Raw genomic sequence first — 22,648 nt, forward strand, 5'->3', positions numbered from 1 at the left:
GGTATGGTCCATTATGGGGACAAATTAAACAATGTACCTAAGAACTTAAATTATTTAAAACAATGTAAAGTTCCAAATGACCGCTTTAGTTTGTGCTGTTCAGTTGATCAATGAAATTGATTGAATTCCTGAATCATAAGGATATCCTTTAGCTGCTGCAAATGTTTGAGAGATAAACTAGTAGGACATTCAGGCCAGCAGGGGGCAGTAATAGGCAACCAGGCCAGTGAGGGGTGCTGGGGGGGGCAGTTAGGGGTGATCAGGCCAGAAGGGGGTAGTTGGGGGTGACCAGGCCAGCAGGGGCAGCAGTTAGGGTCAACCAGGCAGGCAGGTAGGTGAGTAATTAGGAGCCAGCGGTCCCAGATAGTGAGAGGGATGTCCGACTCAAGGGGTTCCAAATTGGAGAGGGTGCAGGCTGGGCTGAGGGCATCCCCTCCTCCCATGCATGGATTTTGTGCACTGGCTAATGCAATGTATTTCTCGTAGAACTAAGATTAAAAGATGGAAATGATGATGGAAGGTATGTAAATGTTATATAGTCTAACAAGATAGAAATACTATAACCTAAACAAAAAAATGGGAAAGAAGAGTAAGTGAAAAGTAGAGTATGGTGGTGGTTTTCCTCTTAAGAATTATTTGTGAGGCCAAGACCGGTTTGGCTCAATGGATAGAGCGTCGGCTTGGGGACTGAAAGGTCCCGGGTTCGATTCCGGTCAAGGGCATGTACCTTGGTTGCGGGCATATCCCCAGTAGGGGGTGTGCAAGAGGCAGCTGATCGATGTCTACCTCTCATTGATGTTTCTAACTCTCTATCTCTCTCCCTTCCTCTCTGTACAAAATCAATAAAATATATTAAAAAAAAAAAGAATTATTTGTGAGGAAAAGGATAGATAGCACTTGAAGCTGATTGATGGAAACTTAAACATACTATAAGTATACATACACTGAGTGGCCAGATTATTATAATCTCTGAACACATAATAATTTGGCTGCTCAGTATGTATATGTGTATGTATATGTATATGTATATGTTTATGTATATGTATATGTATATTAGAGGCCTGGTGCATGAATTCGTGCATGGGTGGGGTCCAGCCAGCTTGGCCAGGGGGAGGGGACATGGGCTGTTGGCTGACTTGCCTGCTGGTCGAACTCCTGGTCAAGGGGACAATTTGCATATAAGCCTTTTATTATATAGGATATACACTGAGTGGCCAGATTATTATGCATTCAGAGATCATAATAATCTGGCCATTCAGTGTACTTTGAAATATAAGATGAAACACTAATAAAAATTGTACCAGTGATCAAAAGTATATGGTGGGGGATAAAGAAAGTTAGAGAAAGTTACTAATTTTGTTACTGCTAAAAGCAGGGAACTAATGCTATCTTAAAAGGGGGAGGGAATGAACAATATTACATAAAGATGTCACTGTAGAATTAACCCCAAGAAGAAAATACACAACTAAACACTAAAAGAAACCTCCCCTAAAAAGAGCAAATAAAACAGACCACATAGTGCTAGGACCGGTTTGGCTCAGTGGATAGAGCATCGGTCTGCAGACTGAAGGGTCCCGGGTTCGATTCCGGTCAAGGGCATGTACCTTGGTTGCGGGCACATCCCCAGTGGGGGTTGTGCAAGAGGCAGCTGATCGATGACTCTACTCTCTCTCATCGATGTTTCTGATTATCCCTCTCTCTTCCTCTCTGTGAAAAATCAATAAAATATGTTAAAAAACAAACAAAAAAAACCAGACCACATAGTGATATGTACACATTCTCTATACTTATTTGTGTGTACACAGACAAAAATTAATAGGACATAAAACATCACAATACCAAGAATACCAGGTTAATAAACATAAATGGGCACAACATAATGATTGCTGTATAGAAAGATACAGCTGTATAAAGTAGAAATAATAAAGTGAATTAATAATTTTAATAAAGGGAAGGGTAAAGATATATCAGATAAATGCAACTTTTTAAAAATCAGAGTTCACCTTGGTATTAGACAAAGGCAGAATTTAGCTAAAAAAAAACTTGAAGAATATTTTATAGCTTAAGGGCTACATTCACAATGAATTTTTTTCTATATTGATTAAGGTATTGCATATGTGCATTATGCCCCCATTTCCCCTCCACCCACTCCGCACTCATGCCCTCACCCTCCTGTTGTCTGTGTCAATTGATTGATCTCTTATATGCATGCATACCAGTCCTGTGGTTGATCTCTTCCCCTTACCCCCATCCTCCTCTACCGTCTCTGTGAGGTTTGACGGTCTGATCGATGCTTCTCTGTCCCTGGATCTGTTTTTGTTCATCAGATTATGTTCATAATAATCCACAGATGAGTGAGATCATGTGATATTTATCTTTCTCTGACTGGCTTATTTCACTTAGCATAATGTTCTCCAGTTCCATCCATGCTGTTGCAAATGGTAAGAATTCCTTATTTTTTAAAGCAGTGTAGTATTCCATTATGTAGATGTACCACAGTTTTTTAATCCACTCCATCTGCTGATGGGCACTTAGGCTATTTCCAAATCTTAGCTGTGGTAAATTGTGCTGCTATGAACATAGGGGTGCATAATATCCTTCCTGATCAGTGTTTCTACAATAGTTTCTTGGGAAATATTCCTAGAAGCGGGATTGCTGGGTCAAATGGGAGTTTCGTTTTTAGTGTTTTGAGGAAATTCCGTACTGTTCTCCTCAGTGGTTGCACCAGTCTGCATTTCCACCAGCAGTGCATGAGGGTTCCTTTTTCTCTGCATCCTCACCAGCACTTGTCCTTTATTGATTTATTGATGATAGCCATTCTGACAAGTGTGAGATGGTACAACATTGTTGTTTTGATTTGTATTTCTCGGATGATTAATGATTTTGAGCATGTTTTCATATGTCTCTTGGCCTTCCTTCTGTCTTCTTTTGAAAGTCTATCTAGGTCAGTTGACCTTTTTTCTTTCTTTTTTCTTTTCTTTTTTTTTTTTCTATTGGGTTGTTTATCTTCCTTCTATGAGTTGTATGAGTTCCCTATAAATGTTGGAGATTGAACCCTTATCAGTGATAAGGCTGGCAAATATGTTCTCCCATGCAGTGGGCTTTCTTGTTTTGTTGATGGTTTCTTTTGCTGTACAAAATCTTTTTATTTTGATGTAATCCCACTTGTTTATTTTCTCTTTAGTTTTCAATGCCTAGGACAGTGGTCGGCAAACCATAGCTTGTAAGCCACATGTGGCTCTTTGGCCCCTTGAGTATGGCTCTTCCACAGAATACCATATGCAGGCACACATGTACAGTGTGATTGAAACTTCGTGGCCCATGTGCAGAAGTCGGTTTTCAGCCTGGGTGAGTCTATTCTGAAGAAGTGGCATTAGGACACTCACGGGGCCAAAGAGCCACATGTGGCTTGCGAGCTGCAGTTTGCCGACCACTGTCCTAAGAGGTGTATTGGTGAAGAAATTGCTTCGGCATATCTCTGAGATTTTGTTGCCTTTGGATTCCTGTAGTCTTTTTATGGTTTTCCATCTTGCATTTAAGTCCCTTATCCATTTTGAGTTTATTTTTGTGTATGGTGTAAGTTGGTGGTATAGTTTCATTTTTTTTTTTTGCATGTATCTGTTCAGTTTTCCTAATACCATTTATTGAAGAGACTGTCTTGAATCCATTGTATGTTCTTACTTCATTTCTCAAATATTAATTGAGCTTAGTGGCGTGGCTCGATTTCTGGGTTCTCTGTTTTGTTCATTGGTCTATATGTCTTTTCTTGTGCCAGTACCAGGCAGTTTTAAGAACAAGGCTTTGTAAAACAGCTTAATATCTGGTATGGAGAGCCCACCTATTTTGTTCTGCTTTCTCAGGATTGCTGCAGCTATTCAGAGTCTTTTTTTATTCCAGATGAATTTTTGGAGAGTTCTTTATAGGTCTGTGAAATATGCCATAGGTATTTTAATGGGGAGTGCAGTGAATCTATAGATTGCTTTGGGTAGTATGGACATTTTAATGATGTTGATTCTAGCAATCCATGAACACGGTATGTTCTTCCATCTGTTTATGTCTTCCTCTATCTCTTTCTTTCAGTGTCTTGTATGATAGTTTTCTACATACAGATATTTTACCGCCTTAGTTAGATTTATTCCTACGTATCTTAATTTTTTTGGTACAATAGTAAATGGGATTGCTTTTTTAGTCTCCCTTTCTGTATGTTCACTATTGGTATATAGAAATACCATAGATTTCTTGGCATTAATTTTGTATCCTGCTAAATTGCCAAATTCATTTATTAAGTCTACTAATTTTTTTATGGAGTCTTTAAGTTTTTCTATGTATACTATCATGCCATCTGCGAATAAGGATAGTTTTACTTCTTTTCCAATTTGGATGCCTTTTATTTCTTCTTGTCTAATCGCAATGGCTAGTACTTACAATACTATGTTGAACAGGAGTGATAAGAGTGGGCATCCCTGTTTTGTTCCTGTTCTTAGGGGAAATGGTTTTAATTTTTGCCATTAAGTATGATGTGGCTGTGGGTTTGTCATAAATGGCTTTTATTATGTTGAGGTATGATCCTTCTATTCCCACCTTGCTGAGAGTTTTTATCAAGAAAGGGTGTTGGATTTTGTCAAATGCTTTTTCTGCATCAATTGATATGACAATGATTTTTATCTCTTAATTTGTTTAAGTGATGTATCACATTTATTGATTTGCGGATATTGTACCATTTTTGCATCAGCAGGATAAATTCTACTAAGTCATGGTGTTTGCTCTTTCTGATGTACTGCTGTATCTGATTTGCTAGAATTTTGTTGAGGATTTTGACACCTATGTTCATGAGGTATATTGGCCCGTAGTTCTCTTTCATTGAGTTGTCTTTATCTGGTTTTGGTATTAGGGTAATGCTGGCTTCATAGAAAGAGTTTGAAAGTGTTCCTTCCTCTTGAATTTTTTGGAATAGTCTCAGGAGGATAGGATTTAGTTTACCCTTTGGTTAAACGCCCCTGTGAAGTTTTCTGGCCTTGGACTTTTGTTTTTGGAAGCTTTTTGATAACTGCTTCAATTTCTTCCATAGGTATTGGCCCATTGAGATTTTTAGATTCTTCCTAATTGAGTTTTGGAAGGTTGTTTTATATTTCTAGGAATATATCTATTTCCTCCAGGTTGTCTAGTTTGTTGGAAATGAGTTGTTCATACTATTTTTTAACAATCCATTGTAATGCTGTGGGGTCTGTTGTTATTTTGCCTCTTTCACTTCTGATTCTGTTTGAGTCTTCTCTCTTTTCTTCTTGGTGAGCCTGGCTAGAGGCTCATCAATCTTTTTTATACTTTCAAAGAACCAGCTCTTGGTTTCATTGATCTTTTGTATTGTTTTTTTTGTTGTTGTTGTTTCTATGTCATTAATTTCTGCTCTGGTCTTTATCTCCTTCCTTCTGCTCACTCTAGGATTTTCTTGTTGCTCTCTTTCTAATTCTTTAAGTTATAGAATTAAATTATTTACTACCATTTTTTTCTTGTTTTCTGAGGTAGACTTGTAGAGCTATAAACTTCCCTCTCAGGACTGCTTTCATTGTGTCCTTTAAATTTTGGGTTGTTGTGTTTTCATTGTCGTTAGAACCAAGGATTTTTTGTTGTTGTTGATTTTGTTTTTTTAACCCTTTGCACTCCGCTCTCCCCTCTCAGGGGACATCGGAATTCTAGCATATCAATCAGATGTCCCCTCTCAGGGGGGACATTGCAGTTTATTAGTGATTACGGGGAATTGAGTTAATTCAACGCACGTGTCCACCGCAAAGTAGCATCAAGTAGCTGGTAGCCAATGTCCAGAATGGTTCGGAGTGCAAAGGGTTAAATACATTTTATTGATTTTTTTTTTACAGAGAGGAAGAGAGAGGGATAGTTAGAAACTTTGATGAGAGAGAATCATTGATCAGCTGCCTCTTGCACACCACCCACTGGGGATGTGCCTGCAACCAAGATACATGCCCTTGACAGGAATCGAACCTGGGACCCTTCAGTCCGCAGGCCAACACTCTATCCACTGAGCCAAACCAGTTTCAGCAGAACCAAGGATGTTTTTAATTTCTTCTTTGATCTCTTTGGTAACCCAGTCATTGTTTAATAGCATGACATTCAGCTTCCAAGTATTTGAATTTTTTTGGATTGTTTTTATTGTAATCTATTTCTCATACTAGAGGCCCCGATGCACGGAGATTAATGCAAGAAAGGTCCTTTCTTACCCTGGGTACTGACAGTACCTTCACACTGGCTGGAGCCACCTTTTGCTTTGGCCCGGAGCTGCCTTTCCACCTTCTCACACTGCCCAGAAGCCCGGAGCGGCTGGGGCGGTGTGGAACATCTGTGTCATCGCCATGACAACAATGCAAGCATCCTGCCCCCAGCCACTCAGCGCCTATGTATGCAAATTAACCCGCCATCTTTGTTGGGTTAATTTGCATGCTCACTCCTCTTGTCTGATGGGTGTTGCAAATGTATGGTCAATTTGCATCTTACTCTTTTATTAGTGTAGATTATGCCATTCTGGTCTGAGAAGATACTTGATATGATTTCAATCTTCTTGAATTTGGAGACACTTTGCCTATGACCCAATATGTGGTCTATTTTTTAAAATATCCCATGTGCACTTGAGAAGAACATATATTCCATGGCTTTGGGATGAAATGTTCTGAAGATGTTAATTAAGTCTTTTGATCTAGTGAGTCATTTAGAATTGCTGATGATTTTTTGTCTAGAGGATTTATCCAATGTCGTCAGTGGAACTCCCCTATTATTATTGTATTGTTGTTGGTCTCTTTCTTGATATCTTATAGGAGGTTTTTTGTTTGTTTTTAATGTATTTGGGTGCTCCTGTATTGGGTGCATATACAATATGTTTATCTTGGTTTTATCCTTTTGTGGTTTCAATCCCTTTAGTATTATGACGTGGCCTTCCTTATCTCTTGATTTGGCCTTCGCATGCAGGTCTATTTTATCAGCTATAAATATTGCTACCCCATCTTTTTTTTTCATTTCCATTTGCCTAAAAGTTACTTTTTCATCCCTTTACTTTAAAGCTGTGTGAGTCCCTTGTACTGAGGTGGGTCTTTTGTAGACAGCATATATATGGGTCATGGTTTTTTTTTATCCATTCATCCATTTAATGTCTTTTGATTGGAGCATTTAGTCCATTTACGGTTAAAGTTATTATTGATAGAACTTATTTGTAGCCATTTTTATTTTTTATGCCTATGTTCTTTCTTACCTTTTTATTTCTTCTTTTTACACCAGTCCCTTTAGCATTTCTTACATTGTTGTCTTGGTAGAGATAAACAACCTTAGGCTTTTTTCACCAGTATAGCTTGTTATGTCCCCTTCAATTTTGAATGATAACCTTGCTTAATAGAGTCCTCTTGGATTCAGCTCCTTGCTTTGCATCACTTTGTAAGTTTCCTTCCATTCTTTTCTGGCCTGCTGTGTTTCTGTTGAAAATCATTTGATAATCCAATGGGAGAACACTTGTACGTAATTTTTTGTTACTCTTTTGCAGAGTTTAAGATTCTTTGTCCTGAATGTTTGCCATCGTAATTATGATGTTTCTTTGTGTGGGTCTTTTTGGGTACATTTTGTTTCGGACTCTGTGCTTGTGTGACTTTTTTCTTACCCACATAAGAGAAGTTTCTGACATTATTTCTTCAAATAGGTTTTCTAACCCTTGTTCATGTTCCTGTTGTTCTGGCACCCTATTATTTGTCTGTTGCTTCGTTTCATGTTGTCCCATAACTCCCTTAGGCTTTCCCCTCTCTCTTTTAATATTTTTCTCCAGTTGAAGTACAGTTTGGGTGTATTTTGATTCCCTGTCTTCTAATTTGCTAATTCGGTCCTCCACTTCTAGCTATTGTTGAAACTTTCCATGGTGTTTTTTTATTGCAGCTATATCACTCTTCATTTCTTCTTGATTCATTTATTTAAAAAGTTGTTGACTTTTTTATCCCTCTGGTTTATGAACTGTATGACTCTTATTCTGAGTTATTTTTTCTGACTTATTGAATGCCTCTTTCACTTAGCTGCTCTTCTGGCAATTCCTCCTTTTCTTTCCTTTGGGAGTTTCTTTGTCTACCCATTTTTGTTCTCACTAAAGCACATGTGTCAAACACAAGGCCCACGGGCCAAATCCGTCCCGCCAGGCCTTGCAATGTGGCCCGCACCGCGCTGTCATCACTGCACTCCGCTGCGTTTCCATCACAATGACAGTTTATGACTGTTCAGTAAACCATTCGGCCCACGATTTAGGCTGGATTTTAGATTTTGGCCCCTTCTCTGATTGAGTTCGACACCCCTACACTAAAGGATCTAGATTTCGAGTTGTGCAGGGGCTGCTTTTTGGGTGGCAGTGGTTCATCAGGCAGCAGTTGCTCCTCAGGGTGTCATGGCAGCTGCTGCTCCTCAGTTGTCAGCAGTACTTCTAGTGGGTGCTGTTCACTGCATTGATGGCTCCTCTGGCAGGTGGGCTTGCTGCTCCTTGGGCCAGCGTGGGCTGCATGAATATGCTGCTCTTTGGCCTGGGGCAGGCTGCTCGTGGGAATGCTGCTCTTCAGATAAGAGCAGGCTGCTGCTCGTGTGGGCACAGTGCCCTGGGCTAAATTATTGGGCCATTCAGAGGGGAGAATGCTTCGAAACTCACAGGAGCCTGCACCTGGGGTGGTTGGAGTCTTGGTGTCTGTGGGACCAGAGCTGATGTAGCATGTTCCTGGCAGAAGTGGCTGTAGAGTCCCAGGTTTTATCTGAGAGCACCCTGGGTTGAGGTGAGACTGGGGCTCCCAGTCACAGCAGCTCTCCCCTTCAAAAAGGCGAGGCCTCTGAAGAAGAGCCAACCTCTCTGGGACTGTTTGCAATAGTAGCAGAGGCTGCCTAGTTAGGCAAGCCTGGTCAGCCTGCCCCCAAAGGTCCTGCAGCATCTAACTGTGACGCATACACACACACACACACACACACACACACACACACACAACCCAAATGACCACACACTCGTTCTTTGCTCCCTCACTCATGCTCTCTCCCTCACTGCCATCTTCTTCCTTCCTCTGTAGTTGGGTCCAGTTCATGGATGGATTGTCCTGAGTATCTGGTTATGTGGCTCACTCTCTAGTACATTGGTTATACAGGATAAAGTTCACCTCAACAAGACATTGCACAAAGGGAACAAAACATGAATGTACTCACGACATCGGTAACCTCAATATAGTGACCACCAGAGAAAAGAGAATTAGGGAAGAGAAAAGAGAGCAGAAATGATTTTGAAGAGAGAAAAAATGGAATGAAAGAAAAGAAAAGGAAGAAAAAGGGGGGAAAAATGTGCGGAGAAAATACCAGAGAACAAAAAGGTAAACCAAAACAGGTAGACCAGAACAAACAGCAAATACCCAGTAAAGAAGGTGGCGGCAGAATCCTATATACAGAAACTAAGGTTAAGAATTGGATGAATATGGGAAGGACCTCAGTTCAGTATAGAGGAAGTAGCAAGGGGATAAGTGGGTAAGAAAAAAGCAAAAGTGAAGAAAATACTACTAATATTAATAATAATAAATTTATAAAAAATTGATTAAAAATGGGATAAAAATAACAAATAAAAATTAGGATGAGGCGCCGGGACCGGTTTGGCTCAATGGATAGAGCGTCGGCTTGGGGACTGAAGGGTCCCGGGTTCGATTCTGGTCAAGGGCATGTACCTTAGTTGCGAGCATATCCCCAGTAGGGGGTGTGCAAGAGGCAGCTGCTCGATGACTCTCTCTCATCGATGTTTCTAACTTTCTATCTCTCTCCCTTTCTCTCTGTATGAAAATCAATAAAATATATAAAAAAAAAAAAAAAAAAAAAAAATAAAAAAATAAAATAAAAATAAAAATTAGGATGAGGGAAAAATAAAAAGAGAAAATAAATGAAAATAAAAAAGATAAAATAATTATAAAATAAAAATGAAAAAGTGAAGTGTCGTTCCTTTGGCTGGCTTAAGATCTCAGTCTTCTGTACTGTCTGTGGTTTCTCAGTTTCCAGTTGCTGGGACTGAAGGCCTCTCTTTAGGCCAGTCCTTGTGGACTCTCAGGGACTATTCAGATTTTTTAAAAATCCTTTTTACCATTTAGTGTATAGCCTGGAGACTGTAAGGAGAGGGGCTATCTCTTCAGGATAAAATGGCTTCCCATGTCCCATGCAACAGTTGTGACTCAGCACCAGACTCACTGCCACTTCTCCTGGACCCTCTCCTCTCCCCAGCCTCTCCCCAGACTCCACAAGTCCGCACCTCCTCCTGCACCTCAGCCACGGGTGAGTGTCTGTATCTGAAAGGTCCTATCAACTAGGTTCAGGGAAGTAAAGCAAAGACCACAAATAGGGGAAAGAGCTGCACCTCTGAACCCCTCTGCTGACTGCACTGCGTGGTCTGGGCAGCCCTGCAGGCTGCCTCCTCTGGCTCAGTCTTTCATGACTGTGGGCCCAGATCTAGAATCCCCTGCCCCCAGCTGTCCTGCAAATCTCCTTACCACAGTCAGACGCTGTGCCTGTCCCAAGGTACACGGCTCGGTGCTGTGCTGTTTCCCTCTGACCCTCTGGGTTCAAAGGTCTGGCAGTTCTCTCCAGCCCAGGTCCTTGATTTTACCTTTCTCCATGTGTCCTCTGCCTTTCCCAGCTGTAAATTGTCTCACCAGCTGTCTCCTTCACCAATTCTGGGTGGATGCTATTTGATTCAGCAGCTCATTCTATCTGCTCTGCAAAAAGGCTTGGACACGTCCATCTATTCCATCATTTTGTCCTCCCATGAATATTTTTTTGAAATGTCTATTTACCAAATGACATATCAACAGCTCTCATAAAATAAAAATTACAAGAGATGTAATTTTTAACACCTCTCTCAAAATTTTAAGTCCAGTTAAGTGGACAAAAAAATTAGTCATAGTACATAAACAATAAGGTAGTTCTCACATCCTATATAATAAAGAGGTAATATGGAAATTGACCATCACTCCAACAAACAAGATGGCCACCATAAGATTGCTGGCAGGGGAGGGCAGTTGTGGATGATCAGGGCAGCAGGGAAGGGCAGTTAGGGGTGACCTGGCCAGCAGAGGAGGGCAGTTTGCGGGGAGGACCAGGCCTGCAGGGAAGGGCAGTTGAGGGGAGGATCAGGCCTGCAGGGAAGGACAATTGGGGGGACCCAGGCCTGCAGGGGAGGACAGTTGTGGGGGAGGACCAGCCCTGAAGGGAGGACAGTTAAGGACAACCAGCCTGGCAGGGGAAGGCACTCAGACATCCTTGGAGGGGTCCCGGATTGGAGAGAGGGTAGGCTGGGCTAAGGAACACCCCACCTCCCGTGCATGAATTTTGTGCACTGGGCCTCTAGTATTTATATTAAAGATCCACACATAGAAAATACATCTTTTCAAGTACACAGGGGACAGTTATAAAAGTCAATTTTATACCAGACCACAACAAAAACCTCAGTTCCAATAACTAAAATATTAAACGAAAATCTGACTATGTGCAATAAAACTAGAAAATAAATTTAAAATACAAAAATTGACTCCGGGTTTCTGTAGGATGATGACAACTGTCTAAAGCCATACACCTTTGAAATACCATACAGATCTATAAATGAAGTAGAATAAACCACCACCACCTTTGCTCAACAATATCAAATTATGGGTATGTAGGGAAATAAACTGAAATGTAGCAGAGCAAGCTGTGGAACCTATGCTGAAGTGGCAAGTAATGTTGAAATTGTTCAATTTCAGAACAGGAATGGTAAGCAGTAGCTAGGGTCAATAGAATGCAGATTAACTCAAGAAAAAGAAAACTCCACCCTAAAATGGGAAATACCAAGAAGTTTGAGGGCTGTTAAACAAAAGGAACCTGAAAGTGCATGGGACCAAAGAGGCAGTCTCAGAAAGGTACTGCTTCTGGGAAAAGATGACTTGGAAGAGGCATCATTTACCTACAGGCTTGGTGGTAAAGAGAAAGAAGAGGTAGTAGGAATTGGAGAAACAGAAGATAGATCATCCTTTCTCTACCTCCACACCCAAAAGGAGTCATTGATTTAAAACATTGTACTTTTATATACCAACACAAGGGCTATTGAACTAAAAAGTCCACTAATTCTTCCAAATCCCTCCCTCCTGTTTATGTACTACTGTTACCTGGTTTAGGAAAATAAAAACACTCAAAATGAACAGAAAATGGTGGACAATATCCATGTAAAGTTAATATAAGTAGGAAACATAAAATGAGAGTAAAAATATTTCAGTTGATGAAGTCTCCCCCAAAACATCCAACTACAGAGTTAAAGAAAACTACAGAACAATACTATTGAGCAGTAAAAAGAAGGCTCTATTATCTTTGAGACAGCATGGAGGGACCTGGAGATTATCATTCTAAGTAAAATAAGCCAGTCAGGAAAAGATTAAAATATGATCTCACTTATTTATAGAGTTTAATGAACAAAATAGGTCCAGAGACATGGATGTATGGAACTGAATGTCAGATTATAGACAGGAAGGTGGTAGAGGGAGTGGGAATTTTAAAGAACATATGCATATATAAATAGCCCATGGACACAGACAATAGTGTCAAGTAGGCCTGGGGTGGGGTGGAGGAGGACAAAGTGGGGGGACATAGGGGACATAATGCTAACAATAAATTTTTAAAAAATCATCTTTTAAAATGAGGCTAACATTCAAGGTACCTGAAGAAGAAGAAATTTGATTGAATATAAAGGGCACTGAGGAAAGACAAAGGCAACCAGAAGAATGAAAATTAAATGAAGAAAGGTAAAAAGAGACAGAAAGTGATTGATATAAACAATATGTAAAATTAAAAGTTCCTAAGAAGAAAAACAATAGTAGCACTAACCTTTAAACTTCAATCCATAAAAACATTCTGGAAATAACAGAAGACTTACATCTACATATTGAGAAAGCTTGTTGTGTATTGGAAAAGTTGGTCCAGAATGGTCAACTCTGAGTCATGTTCTGGTAAAACTATTGGACTTTGAAGATAATGAAAAATTCCTCTGGGTTTCCAATCATAAAAAAGAGCTTAGCAACAAACTTCTCAACAGCAACATACAAACAAAACAGTTATGGAACCAATTTGAAGTTTATGAAAATTCTAAGCCAAGGATTTTATAACTGATTCAATCCCAGAAAAAAAAAAAATTAACGATGCTAAAGGCCACTATGTTAACAAAAGTTCCATGATGAAAATGCCATGACAAAGTGGAAATATTTAAACTTATACAACAAAGAGGTAGTCTCAATGGAAATAACCTAAAAATCAAGGCAAATGACTATCAACCCTATAGGAAAGTGGGCTAAAGAGATGAAAATAGAGTTCATGGAAAAAGAAATGCAGATGACACACACATAAAAAATGTTGAACTTTAGTCATACAAAGATTTAAAAGTCATACAAGGAGAAACCAAGATGGCGGCATAGGTAAATGCCTAACTGCAGCCTTGCACAACAATTTCAAAACATACAACTAAAATACAAAATGGACATTATCCAGAACTACAGGAAAGTTGACTGACTGGAAATTCTACAACTAGAAGGAAAGAGAAAACCAGAAGGAAAATCAGAGGAGCTGTAAAAGCCTAAGGAATGGAAACGTGGCGTGCATGGGGAGAGGAGTGAGCTGCAGATGAGGAGGCGGCTGAGTGCCTGGCTGGCGTTCCGTAGCGGGAAGGAGATGAAAGCTCCATACTTCTGAACCCCAGTTCTGACTGCACTGAACTCCAGTTTTAGGCCAGACCCTGGGGACCCAGGCTCATACGGAGGGAATCTGGGCTGTATGGCAGAAACTCAGGGGAGCAGCAAAAGGCAGAGTTCTGGGGGCATGCACGTTGTGCACAGAAGATGGACTGTTGACTGTGCTGCTGGATTGCCCTAGCAGGAAGGAGACAAAAGCTCCAGACTGCACTAAACCCCACTTCCAACCCCACTTCCAACTGCACTGAACCCCAGTTCCGGGCTCATTGGGGGAAAGACTAGACTGTCTGGTAGTGGGCAAAACTTGAGGGCACCTTTCTCTCAGAGGTGCTTGCAGCGAGTACTGAAGGACACTGAGAAACACTGAGACTCAGGAACCTCATAGAGTAGGGGTGTCGAACTCAATCAGAGAAGGGGCCAAAATCTAAAATCCAGCCTAAATCGTGGGCCGAATGGTTTACTGAACAGTCATAAACTGTCATTGTGATGGAAACGCAGCGGAGTGCAGTGATGACAGCGCGGTGCGGGCCACATTGCAAGGCCTGGCGGGATGGATTTGGCCCGCGGGCCTTGTGTTTGACACATGTGTCATAGAGTGAGGCTGACGGAAATCCAAGGCTGTAGGCTCCACCCTGAAACTTCGCCCCATCCAAGCTGAGCACAGAGGCTTTTGTAATTTTCCAAGTCTAGTTGAATAAGGCTGTCTCCCAGGATAGACACAGCTGATCCTCACAGCCAATTGGCCTGGAGGTCAGTTCCTCCCAGTGATACCAACAACAATCAAGACTTAACTATAATAAGGCTGTACACACAGTCCACAAGGGGGTACACCAAGAGTGTCCACCTCAGGTAACTGGTAGGCCAACTCACTGGCATATATAGGACACCTTAGCACACAAGGCCACCCTACCAACTCAGGGAAGCTGTGAAAATGCCGAGACAAGTAAACATCATAAATTAAAGAAATGGAGGAGGACAAGCGACTGGATATAAAGTTCAAAATCACGTTTATAGGTTTTTTAAGAATTTCCGAGAAAAGGCCGAAAAACAAGACCTATGAGGATATGAAAAGATCTCAACTAGGAATAAAAAGGAATCAACTAGAAATAAAGAATACATTGTCTGAAATAAAAAATATTATACAGAGTCCTAAAAACAGAATGGAAGATCACAAGAATCAAGTCAAAGATTTGGAACATAAAGAGCCAGAAGACACTGCAGAAGCAAGAAGACAGAATCCAGAAAGTTGAAGATAATGTAAGAAACCTCTGGGACAACTTCAAGTGAACCAACATCAGAATTATGGGGGTCCCAGAAGATGAGAGAGAGCAAGATACTGAAAACATATTGGAAGAAATAGTGACAGAAAACTTCCCCAACCTGGTGAAAGAATTAGACTTACAAGTCCAGGAAGCACACAGAACCCCAAACAAAAGGAATCCAAAGAGGACCACACCAAGACACATCATAATTAAAATTCCAAGAGCAAAAGACAAAGAATATTAAAAGCCTCACGAGCAAAGCAGGTAGTTACCTATAAAGGAGCACCCATACGATTGTCAGCTGTTTTCTCAATAGAAACCATGCAGGCCAGACGAGAATGGCAAGAAATATTCAAGGTGATGAATAGCAAGGACCTACAGCCAAAGATAATCTATCCAGCAAAGCTATCGCTCAGAATTGAAGGCCAGATAAAGAGCTTCACTAGTAAAAAAAAACAACAACAACAAAAAAAAACACACACACACACACACACACACACAAAAACATAGCTAAAGGAGCCGAAACCAGTTTGGCTCAGTGGATAGAGCATCAGCCTGCGGACTGAAAGGTTCTGGGTTCGATTCCAGTCAAGGGCATGTACCTTGGCTGCAGGCACATCCCCAGGAGGGGGTGTGCAAGAGGCAGCTGGTCGATGTTTCTCTCTCATCGACGTTTCTAGCTCTCTATCCCTCTTCCTTCCTCTATGTAAAAATCAATAAAATATATTTTTTTAAAAAATAGCTAAAGGAGTTCATCACCGCCAAACCAGAATTATATGAATTGCTGAAGGGTGTCCTTTAGGAAGAGGGAAAAAATAAAGATAAAAATTATGAACAACAAATATGTAACTATCAACAAGTGAATCTAAAAACCAAGGGAATTAAAAAAATCTGATGAATATTAACTGGTGAATATAATAGAATCAGAGGTGTGAAAGGGGAGTGATGATTCTTGGGGAAAAGGGGAGTGGGGGTGCAGGAAGAAACAACATAAACTGTGCATCTATGGAGGAGGACAATGTGGGGTGGGGAAAGGGCAGAGGGTGGGGTGGGAACCTGGTGGAGGGGAGCAATGGAGGGGGAAAAATGAGGAACACTTGTAATAATATGAACAATAAAGATTTATTAAAAAAATACTTTCATAATTTAAATAAATAAAATAAAAATAAAAGTCTTACAAGTGAAAAAAAAAGTCATGCAAGTGAAATCTATGCTAAAAATTATAGTAACACTAAAATCTTTCTCACCAAAACCAAAAGTATATAATAGCCTCTATAGATTATGAGGAAACAGACACTTTGAGGCATTGTTGGTAAGAATATAAAAGTCCAGGAGGGAATTTGGCAATATCCAGCAAAATTTTGTATGCATTTATCCTTCAACCCAGCATTTAACTTCAAGGAATTTGTTCTAAAAATACACTGGCATAAAATATAAATGGTCATTTGTATAATGTTAGTTACAACAGCATTACTTGTATTAGCAAAAGATTAGAAATAACCAAAATGCCTATTAATGGAGAACTGATTAAAGTACATGCAACAATGGGACTATCTCCAGGTAGATGGTGTCCCTTTCAAGTCACCCTTTCCTCCAGAAGTCATAAAGAGATATAGAAAGTTTCCATGTACCAATATAGAATGACCCCCAGAATATATTATGAAGTAGAAAAAAAACAAAGGCACAGAATAGTATATAGAGTAATCTATATGTAGAAGGAGGTAACGGGAAAGGTGCCAAAAATGGAAGAGAGATTGCTCTAAATATAATTTGTTTATATAATTTTGATCTTGAAATCATGTATATTTATATATTCAAAAATAAAATTAAAAGGTAGAAGAAGAATCTAAAAAGGAACTGAAACACATTTATAGAACTACATCATTTTGGTGACATAGCTCATAAGAAAATGAACAATTTCTAATGATTTTGGGCCATGCCTTTTTAATGGAATATATTCAGTAATATTGTTGTATTGCTATTTTTAACATACTTTATGTATATTTTTGGTAAAATAAGTGTTGCAAAAAGTTGGTAATTATTGAATAAAATCTAAGAAGTTTATCAAATTTTTATTTGATATATCAACTTCTATATCAACTTTCTTATAACTTAAATTTAGTCTGGAAAGCCCTTTGACGGATTGAGTAGATTTTGAAGTACAAAAATACATAATAGGACAGCTTACATAAAGAGTACATGTTACGTGGCAGGAATAGTGCTGTTCCTGATTTATAGTGCTATTAGAGGCCCAGTGCACGGATTTGTGCACATTGAAAAGAAATTAATTAGAAGGAGGCCTTAGGGCGGCACTGGGCGAAGAGGGCCAGATATGCCCTGGAGTCAACCTCCCGGGACTATCTCCAGGAAGATGGTGTCCCTTTCAAGCCAGCCACACCTGGGGCGGCACCAGGGCTTGAAGAGTGTCTGCAGAGTGAGCAGGGTTCCTTCTGCCGGTGAGGTCCCTCAGGCCGAAACTGGCTCTCCGACATCCCCGAGGGTTCCAGAGCGTGAGAGGGCACTGCATAGTTCCTGTCCCTTGGCAGCACCTGCATTACGTGTCTGCCCCCTAGTGGTCAGTGCATGTCATACCTATTGGGCCATTGACCAGTCGGCTGGTCACTCGTTTTTTATATATATAGACTAGAGGCCCGGTGCATGAAACTAATATGGAGGGGAGGGGTGGCATGTCCCTCAGCCCAGCCTACAACCTCTCCAATCTGGGACATAGCTCTTCATAATCCAGGACTGCTGGCTCCCAACTGCTCGCCTGTGTGCCTTACTGATTGTCCCTAACCGCTTCTACCTGCCAGCCTGATCACCCCTAACCACTCCCATGCCAGCCTGATCGGTGTTTAACTGCTCCCTTGCCAGCCTGTTTGCCCCAAACTTCCCTCCTTTGCCAGCCTGGTCACCCCTAACTGCTCTCCCCTGCAGGGTTGATCACCTCCAACTGCCCTCCCTTGCAGGCCTGGTCCCTCCCAGCTGCCCTCCCCTGCTGGCCATCTTGTGGTGGCAATCATGTGTCCACATGGGGGCAATCATATTGTGTGTTAGAGTGATGCTCAATCTGCATATCACTCTTATTAGATAGGATAGAGGCCTGGTGCATGTGTGGGGGCAGCTATTTGCCCTGAAGGGTGTCCCAGATCAGAGTGGGGTTTCCCTTGGGGTGTGGGGTGGCCTGGGCGAGGGCCCTGTGGTGGTTTGCAAGTGGAGGCCCTGGTATTTGGAATTTATTTACCTTCTACAATTGACACTTTGTAGCCTGGAGCATAGACAAGCCTTCTGCTTGCTCCGTGGCTGCTGCCATTTCTGTTCCAATTTGTTTACCTTCTATAATTGAAACTTTATAGCCTTGAGTAGAGGCCTAAGCCAGCAAGGGAAGGTGGAAAGCTTGGCTTCTTCCATTGCCTGGAAAACCCAAGCTTCCTTCCTGCTCTCTGTGACTGTAGCCATCTTGGTTGGGTTTATTTGCATACTCGCTTTGATTGGCTGGTGGGTGTGGCTGGTGGGCATGGGTTGTGGCGGACTGATGATTAATTTGCATATTACTCTGTTATTAGGTAGGATAGCTCTTTCTGCTATATCATTAGGCTCTTGCTGCTACCCATTAAGACTCATAATATTGGCCTTGGCAGTGTAGTTCACTTGGTTAAAGTATTGACCCAATATGCTAAGATTGCAAGTTTAATCCCCAGTTATGGCACATACAAGAATAAACCAATGAATACATACATAAATTGAATAACAAATTGATCTCTCTCTCTCTCTCTCTCTCTCTCTCTCTCTCTCTCTCTCTCTCTTTCTCAAAATCAATTTAAAGGTGGAAGGAAGGTGAGAAGAGATTAATCAAATAATTTATATGTATACATGCATTGCCTATGGACACAGACAATAGATAGGTAAAGGCCTGGGTTGGGGTGAGAGGGGGTAGAAGAGGGGAAATGGGGATATCTGTAATACTTTCAACAATAAGTTAAATTAAATTTTTTTTCAGCCGAAACCGGTTTGGCTCAGTGGTAGAGCGTCAGTCTGCGGACTGAAAGGTCCCAGGTTCGATTCCGGTCAGGGGCATGTACGTTGGTTGTGGGCACATCCCCGGTAAGGGGTGTGCAAGAGGCAGCTCATTGACGTTTCTAGCTCTCTATCTCTCTCCCTTCCTCTCTGTAAAAAAATCAATAAAATATATATATATTTTTAAAAGAATTTAAAATTTTTTTTCAAAAGGTGAATAGAAATTTTTTTAAGTTAAATTTAAAATAAATTATTATGCAGCTTGAAAAAGATTACAGAGAGCCTCATATATTGATATGGAAAGTAGTTAATATATTGTTAAATTAAAAAAAGCAAGTCATCAAGCAGTATAAAAAAGTCAGTTAAAAAAAAAAGACTCGTGATATTTTCCTATGAGGTTTAGAGCAATTGAGATTTAAATCTATGTGATTCCAAAGCCAATGCTTTTTCTACTACATTATTGTATGATATACATCATATATAGAGGAGAAAGAACATCAAAAATTAAATGTCCTATTTAAACCTGTTGTTGCTGCTCAGAAAATAAAAGATGCAGAACCTCAGTTAGTGGTTTGTCATTCTTTGTGCAAGAGCAATATACTAAAGGAGAGCAGTGTGTGTTTCCTTTTGTTTCCGATGGTAAATTGTAAACACACACTGACACACACAAGTCTTTATGTTAATTTTGGAGATAAAAATTTTACAAATGTCTTATTCACGACTGAAATTATTAAAAAACATGAACTAAAAGTATGACAAAGCAGAAAAGGAAACAAAAACCAGTGGGCATGGATTTTCATGATGCTTTTAAAAGCAAAACAGCCTTCAAAGCTTCTCTGTGTGACACTACAAAGCTCTTCTAAGCTTTGCATATTCTCTTCATACTAGTTTAAATAAGTGTGTTTCCTCCTGTAGAAGATGAGGGATATGTAGATTTGAGAGGTGTTAGAGTTTCCCTCACACAGGCCATACCTTCACATTTCTGATAAAATATTTGCATTCAGTTTACTACTTTGTAAAAGATCAACCACTGGAAGTTGTTGGGGTAGAGGGATAATCCTCTTTTAATTTGATTTTTTGTATAAAATTATGATAGAAATTTAATTTTATAATTCTAATATATACTGGATAACAAAAAATATGAATTTGCTGTAAAGATTTTCAAAATTAATTTTGAATCTTTTATTTTTTTCAGATGCTGTGTTGGTCAGTGTCTTTATTGAAGGCTGAGATTTGAAATGAATTTGCAGATGATACACAATTTCTAAGGTAACCTAATATAATAATTCAATCAAGATTGTAAATGCTTTTGAGACATGTAGACTATAGTAACACTAAAATACCCGCTACGTTGCCCCCAACTGCCCTCTCCTGTAATCCTGGTTTCCCTAACTGCCATCCCTTGCAGGCCTATTAAACCCTAACAGCCCTCACCTGTAGGTCTGGTCTCTACCCAGCAGCCCTACCCTTCAGGCCTTGTCCCTCCCAAATGCCCTTCCTTGCCAGCCTGGTCCCCCTGAACTGCCCTCCCTTGCCAGCCTGGTTCCCCATAACTTCCCTCCTGTGCAGGCCTGGTCCCCCTCCAACTGCTCTCCCCTGTAGGCCTGGTCCCCCCAACTGTTGTCCCCTGCAGGCCTAATTGCCTCCTACTGCCCTCCCTTTCAGGCCTGATCCTTCCCAACTGCCCTTCTTTGCCGGCCTGGTCACCCCTAACTGCCCTCCCCTGCTGGCCATCTTGTGGCAGCCATCTTCTGTCTACATGGGGGTGGCCATCTTTGACTACATGGCAGCAGCCATCTTGTTTGCTGGAGTGACTGTCAATTTACATATTACCTCTTTATTATATAGGATTGTATTCTTTTCCATCTGAACAACTGGAAACCTACACCCACAAACCACACCCACAAACCACGCCCACCAGCCAATCAGAGTGAGTATGCAAATTAACCCCAACAAAGATGGCTGCCACCACAGGGAGTAGGAGGGAGGCTTGGCTTTCCCTGGCAATGGAGGAATCCAATCTTTCCACCCACCCTGGCGGGCCCAGGCCTCCAATCAAGGATATAAAGTTTCAATGATAGAAGATAAATCCCAAGGAAAATGGTGGCAGCCATGGAGCTGGAGAGAGCAGGCTAGGGTTGCCCCCAGCAACAGAGGAAGCCCAGCTTTCCACCTGCCCTGGCCAGTCTAGGCCTCAACTCCAGGCTACAAAGTTTGTTTGTTTATTTGTTTGTTTGTTTCTTTCTTTCTTTCCTTTTCTTTCTTTCCTTTTCTTTTCTTTTCTTTTCTTTTCTTTAATGTATATTTTATTGATTTTTTACAGAGAGGAAGGGAGAGGAATAGAAAGCTGAAAACATCAACCAGCTGCCTCCTACACACTCACCACTGGAGATGTGCCCGCAACCAATGTACATGCCCATGACCGGGACTCTTCAGTCCGCAGGCCGACGCTCTAAACACTGAGCCAAACCTGTTTCAATTATAGAAGGTGAATAAACCACAACAGAAATGGCTGCTGCCATGAGCTAGCAGAAGGCTTGGTTTTGCTCCAGGCTACAAAGTTTCAATTATAGAAGATAAATATATCCCAGATACCAGGACCTCCACTTTGGTTGCCTGGGGGGGGCATGGCCAGCCTGCAAACCACCACAGGCCCCTTGCCCAGGCCACCCCACGCCCCAAGGGAATCCCTCATCCTGTTCCAGGACACCCTTCAGTGCAAACCAGCCGGCCCCCACCCATGCACTAAGCCTCTATCCTATCTAATAAAAGAGTAATATGCAGATTGACCATCACTCCAACACAGAAGATCAAGATAGCTGCTCCCATGTGGTCAAAAATCCTGCCCCCATGTGGACACATGATGGCCACCACAAGATGGCCAGCAGGGGAGGGAAGTTGGGAGGTACCAGGCCTGTAAGGGAGCGCAGTTAGGGGTGACCAGGCTGGCAGAGGAGGGAAGTTGGGGGCAACAAGGCCTGCAGGAAAGGGCAGTTGGGAGGGACCCAGGCCTGCAGGGGAGAGCAGTTGGGGTGGTCCAGGCCTGTAGGGGAGGGCAGTTAGGGGTGACCAGGCCTGAAGGGGAGGGCAGTTACGGGCAAACAAGCTGGCAGGGGAGCAGTTAGGCATCAATGAGGCTGGCATGGGAGTGGTTAGGGGTGATCAGGCTGGCAGGCAAAAGCATTTAGGGGGCAATCAGGAAGGCAGGCAGGTGAGCAGTTGGGAGCCAGCAGTCCTGGATTGTGAGAAGGATGTCCAACTGCCCCCCTAAATAGATGGTACCACATTGTTGTTTTGATTTGCATCTCTCATATGATTAGTGACTTTGAGCATGTTTCCATATGTCTCTTGGCCTTCCTTATGTCTTCTTTTGAAAAGTGTCTATTTAGGTCTGTTGCCCATCTTTTGATTGGGTTGTTTACCTTCCTTTTGTTAAATTGTATGAGTTCCCTGTAAATGTTGGAGATTAAACCCTTATTAGTGATAACATTGGCAAATATGTTCTCCCATGCAGTGGGCTTTCTTGTTTTGTTGATCATTTCTTTTGCTGTACAAAAGCTTATCATTTTGATGGAGATTTTAATTATGTTAATTCTACCAACCCATGAACATACTATATTC

At 41.2% G+C, this 22,648-nt stretch overlaps 1 protein-coding gene across 11 annotated transcripts in view; it reads left to right on the forward strand.

The window, feature by feature from the left end:
* CAB39L (calcium binding protein 39 like) overlaps positions 1 to 22,648 on the forward strand; it is a 129,279-nt gene that overhangs the window by 4,371 nt on the left and 102,260 nt on the right. For 5 of the 11 annotated variants that reach the window (XM_036457691.2, XM_045588657.1, XM_036457693.2 and 2 more), the window contains exon 2: positions 20,223 to 20,296. The gene's annotated coding sequence lies outside the window, so the exon portion shown is untranslated. Of the gene's footprint in view, positions 1 to 18,862; positions 18,916 to 19,927; positions 19,939 to 20,222; positions 20,297 to 20,939; positions 20,958 to 22,648 lie in introns of those variants that run through there. The other 6 variants (XM_036457690.2, XM_036457698.2, XM_036457695.2 and 3 more) reach the window with 6 other exon arrangements.

The sequence above is a fragment of the Pipistrellus kuhlii genome, unplaced genomic scaffold (genome assembly GCF_014108245.1).
Source record: "Pipistrellus kuhlii isolate mPipKuh1 unplaced genomic scaffold, mPipKuh1.p scaffold_m20_p_3, whole genome shotgun sequence".
Classification (NCBI taxonomy): Eukaryota; Metazoa; Chordata; class Mammalia; order Chiroptera; family Vespertilionidae; genus Pipistrellus; species Pipistrellus kuhlii.